The sequence below is a fragment of the Pseudopipra pipra genome, chromosome 12 (assembly GCF_036250125.1).
Source record: "Pseudopipra pipra isolate bDixPip1 chromosome 12, bDixPip1.hap1, whole genome shotgun sequence".
Lineage (NCBI taxonomy): Eukaryota > Metazoa > Chordata > Aves > Passeriformes > Pipridae > Pseudopipra > Pseudopipra pipra.
Genome location: NC_087560.1, coordinates 4,613,090 through 4,618,312, shown reverse-complemented (window position 1 = coordinate 4,618,312; position 5,223 = coordinate 4,613,090). Strand labels below are relative to the sequence as shown.

The following is a 5,223-nucleotide window of genomic DNA, read 5'->3' as shown; positions in this document are numbered from 1 at the left end:
GACGCAGGGTCACGGAGGCTGCTGAGTCGGAAGGGACTCACAAGGGTTGGATCATCTGGTCCAACTCCTGGCCCTGCACAGACACCCCAACAATCCCACCCTGTCCCTGAGAGCATTGTCCAAGTGCTCCTTGAGCTCTGGCAGCCTTGGTGCTGTGCCCACAGCCCTGGGGAGCCTGTTCAGTGCCCGACCACCCTCTGGGGGAAGAACCTTTTCCTCATATCCAACCCAAACCTGCCCTGACACAACTTCAGGCCATTCCCTCGGATCCTGTCACTGATCCCCACAGAGCAGAGATCAGTGCCTGCCCCTCCTCCTCCCCTCATGAGGAAGCTGTAACTGCAAGGAGGTCTCCCCTCAGTCTCCTCTTCTCCAGGGTCCCCCCTGTGCAGCCTTTGCCTCGTCCCTCCAGGTGGTAATTCCTTTTGTCATGGCTCTTTTTCAGCCCCCCGAGCTCCTCCACTGGGCAGATACTGGCCCTGCTCCTCTGATTTTCACTGTATTATATTCCGTGTATGGGGGATTGGCATCATCCCTGTTTGCTCTGCTCCTTTATGCGGCTGCTTGGGATCAGAGCCTTCAAATATTTGGTCTGAACAGAAGAATTAGTCATTTCCAAATGAACGTACACGGGAAAATCAGGATGATCAGAGCCCGTGGCAGCATCACGTTGCTTCTTGCAGCCAGCCCTCGCTCCATGAGACAGGGGCCAGCCAGTCTGAGGGGCTGCCCTGGCACAGGACCACATCCCAGTTTATCCTGGGGAATGGTTTGAGTCATCCCAACCTGCAATGAACCTCTCTGTGAGAGAGGAATCAATGCTAATAGGGTTTTGCTCCTCTTTTAGTATAAAAACAAGTATTAAGGCATTGGTAGAGGGCAGTTGGGGGAAAAAAACCAGGTACCTCCAGGTTAGGTCACTCCAATTCAAGTGGCTGGGATGAAGGTTGAGGCTAAAATCCTGTCTAACCAGTAGGAACTGACTTGGACAATGTTTTTTGGGTGTTTTCTAGGAGAAATGGAACCCCCTGAAACGTCAGGCTTTTTTGGAACTGGCAGCAACTTTCCGTCCTAAAGTTTGATCCTTGGAGTGAACGATCCGGGGCAAAGCAACACAACTGGGGACGGAATTTCACAGTAAGAAAATCACTTCACACATTTTGATTTATTTTTTTTTTTTTTAGCCTAGTACAGGCATCAGAGCAGCTGGAAAAAAGGTTTGTTGGATGATGGAGATATTCTTGCTGCAGGCTGCACCCCCTCCCTCTGCTGATTTATATCCCTTTTACTGCCTCATCCTCAGCACCATCCCAGGGGAGGAGGGTGATGGTCCATCTCCAAGCTGCAGTGTTACCACTTGATTTTGCTGACAGGACAAACACTCTGCTCCTTCCTCCAGACCACAGCACGCCAGTGATGAAGCTTTTTGTGTCTGGGACATGCCCAAATATCACTTGAGGTGAGGCAGGGTGTAAATACTCCCTGTGAGCCGTAGAGCTGAGCCCAGCATACGCTGTGTGTGCTGGAGAAACATATATAGGGCACCATCAACTTCCATCAATTTATTCCACCTATGCCTTTTTTATTTGTCACTATGGTAACTACAAAGTAAAGATCAAAGCAACGTGCCAAGAGCAGAACAAGGTATTATTCCCACCTCCCTCCCCTTTGCAGGAATAATTTCAGCTTGTTTTTATTTCCTTCCCATTCAGAAAAATCCCTTGGTGCTGCTACGAGGGGTTGTGCCTTTTTTTTTTTTCTGGACAAGGGATAAATCCTTGTTGCCAGCTGTTGTGAAATTGCTCCTCGAGAGTGTGAGGATCAAATAAACTGAATTTCCTTTCATTTCAAGGCAAAGTGCAGCTTGATGGATGGACGATGTGGGAGAGGGCTGATGGAGAAGGTTCTGTGCTTTAATAGGAGTTGTTGGAAGGGCTGTTACAGATCCTGGGCCTGGAGGAGATAATCTGCCCAAGGCTTGTGCTGGGGGGGAAAGACTTCTCCACAGAAAACATTGGGTTGCTTTTCTTTCCCTGTTGGAAAACTCTGATTTAATTATAGGAAAAAGAAACTGGGGAGGAATGGTGTGGTCACTAAGGTGGCCTGGCTGTGGGAAGCAGAGGTGCCCTGGGGTTTGCTCTGAGACCTTGCTGGTCCCAGGTGGGCTCCCAGGGCACTGAGGCAGGTTCTAGGGCCACTGCAGATCCCAAAATGCTCCAGGTTTGTTGAGAAGGATGCTGTTGGCACTTAAAATGGGAATTAGCAGACAGCAAAACAGTGGGGGGGAGGAGGAGGAAAAGTACAACAGGGGCTGTCCTGGGGGTGCAGAGAAAAGGAGGGTCAGCAAAGAAAAGGGAACCCTGCAACAGCTGATGTTGCTCCTGGCTATGCCCTGTGGCTTGGGATGGCTTTGGGGTCCCCATGCATGTCCTGTGGCTCAGGGACTGGGATGTGTTTTAGGTCCCCATGGCTCCAGGGCTGGGGTGTGCTTGGGGGTCTCATCCATGTCCTGTGGCTTCAGAGCTTGCAATGGGCTTGGGGTCTCCATACATGCCCTGGGGCTCCAGCTTTGGGATGGACTTTGAGGTCCCCATCCATGTCCTGTTGCTCCAGGGCTTGTTTGATGTCCCATTCATTTCCCATGGCTCTGGGGGCTGAGATGGGTTTGGGGCCCCCATCCATGTCTTGTGGCTCCAGACAGAATGTTTTAATGTGGATTAAAAGCCAGAAACCACACAAATCTTAAAATTTGCTTGATTTTTTGCTTCCTTCTCCTTAGTTATCCTGGAAACAGGGTGCAAGCATGGAACATTTAGGGAAGGGCTCTGCTCTACGCCTGGAGCTGCAGCTCCAGCGTCTTCAAACGAGGGCACTCGGGATACAGCAGTTGCCCTGCTCTGATTAATCTCTTAATTATTTTAATTAGTAATCATCGCGCTCTTCCTGGGTAGGTGCAGGAATAGAAAGGCAGGTGCAGAAAGGCAGAGGACGCTCACGGACGCGCCGCCGTCGGCCGCCCTTCCAGCCGCCCAGAGCCGAACTCCTCGCCGTGCACGTGGCGTTTCCAACCCTGTTTTTGTTGACTCACAAGAGCTACTGTGGAAATAAGAACAATCCCAAACTCTATATTTTCAATTGTGCCGAAGTGTAGCCGACACGCACAGGGGAAACTTTAGCTCTGATTTAGAGCGAGGGGGGAAAAGGAGCTTTTAAAACCCGCGAGCGCGGTGGAAAGCACAAAATTGGAGGCTTCTTCGAGGCGTGTTTGTGATGTTAAGTGGTAATCTCTTCCTTTATGGGCCATAAAGCAGCTTTGCAGTTGTAAGGAGCCGAATCCTGCCCGTGTTTGTTGTTTCTGCAGATGAAACGAGCTGCACAGTCACAGCAATGAGCTGCACAGCCAATTAGGGTGGAGGCGCTTAAAAAATTAGCGGAAGGGTTTTGGCTGTCAGGAGAGTTTCTGGAGGGATTTTGAGGACAGCCAGGGGCCATCTGGCTTTAAGAAGGAATTTAATCCATTTAGGAGTGGGATTATGTGATATATTTGCTTGCAGGTGCTGGGCCATGGTGGCCTCAGACTTGCTCTGAGTTTCTCCTTGCTCCTGCCAGCTGAAAATGGCTTCTGCTTCATTTTTCTTTTTGAGGAAAACTGTTTAATAGGCTCCCAGCACGGCCACATCCAGGTGCTCTTCCCACCAGGCCCTCACCAACACCCGAGATGACTGAAGAGGAGTAGGGGAAAGGGTTGGGGAGGTTTTGATGGAGCCATCCTGTCAGGAGCAGTCCCGTCAATGCTGGAAAACTTCCAAAAATCAGATTTTTTTTCCCTGTTTTCCCAAATTTTCCATGGACTTTCTTGCAGAAGAAAACCAGGGAAGCAGTAGCTCTCATCTGGGCGTGTCTATAGACACCTCCTGCAGGGGATGTATGTGTGGCTGGGATCAAAATCAGTTAGAACAAGCCAATATATTGGTCCTGAATACCCACCTGCATGGATAAAGGATGCAGCTATAGCTGCATCCCCACAGGTAATGCCTGTGGGCAGGCAGGGCGGCAGAACCACGGGAAATATGGGACCAGGGAGCACTTGGCATCACTGCAAGGGCAGTGACACCAACCCCAGGTTTGCAGACTGCAGACAACCCAGGAGGGACACCCCCATGGGGTGCTGCCCCACCCACCACACAGGTAGAGGTGCAACTGCAGAATTCCCACTCGGGGGGATTTTTGACGCTGGCAAAGCTGGAGAAAGAAGCAGTTGTGTCCTACCACCCTTTGGAAGGAAAGAAAACACAACCCCCCTCGTTTCTTTGGAGCAGTGTTGGGAGCACGAAGTCCAGCTGCACGGGGGGGTTGGTCCCACCCAGCCCCCCAGTCCTGCAGTAGCTCTGGAGATTCATCGAAACGCGGAGACTGAGGATTTCCATAAAACTTGTTGATGCGCATTCCCCTGGCGGCCTTCTGTCCTTTTCCCACTCTGGGTTTTGGCAGGCTTTGTGGAGAGCTTTCGTGTTCATCAGGAGCAAAGTCTGGCTGGCGCTTGCCCACGTGTAAATCTCCGGGATGTCCAGGTCTCTTGGGCTGCTCTGGAAAATATTTCCTGCAAAGTAACAAAAATCTGCTGGAAAAATGCCCAGGTGGCTCTTCTTCCCCGGATGGCTGGGGAGATGTTTTGTCACCTGGTTTCGGCCAGATCCTGGGCATGGATGCTGGTGCCCTTCTTTGGTGGGGACACCTGGTCTCCTCTCAGCTGTTCCTTCTGGAAGGTGAGCAGCAAAGACCACCCTGGGCATCTCTGTGAACTTTTGAGGGGTGCAGGAGGTTGTTTTCCTTTTGGGATGTGGTGTTGGGATTGGATCTTGGCTGCTGTCCCCTGACAGCTGCAACAGCCACCACATTGGCCCCCGGCTTTGGGGTGGGCATCTCACCTCTGCCGTGGTCTGGTGGTGCTCTAGGGCAGGGAATAAATGGGGATGGCTGCCTAAAAGACCACAGACCCTTCAGCTGCTCCCTGCCTGCTCCAGCAGAGAGGGACCATGAGGGTGGTGGTGGTGGCTCTGGCTCACCAGAAACACCCCATCCCGGAGGGATGCCTGGTGCATCCACCTCCCCCTCACACTCCCCTCTCCTCAGGAACACCCTCCCACCAGGGGCCATGACTCAGGCACAGCCACCCCTGCCAGACACCCCCCTTCCTTCCCGCCCCCGAGCACCTAAATATAC

General features: G+C 51.9%; 1 long non-coding RNA gene across 1 annotated transcript; it reads left to right on the top strand.

The window, feature by feature from the left end:
- The first annotated feature begins 963 nt into the window (after window positions 1–963).
- LOC135420598 (uncharacterized) lies at window positions 964–3,114 on the top strand. Its single transcript, XR_010433623.1, has 2 exons — window positions 964–1,137; window positions 2,952–3,114. It is a non-coding gene; the product is annotated as an uncharacterized LOC135420598 (long non-coding RNA).
- Window positions 3,115–5,223: the final 2,109 nt, after the last annotated feature.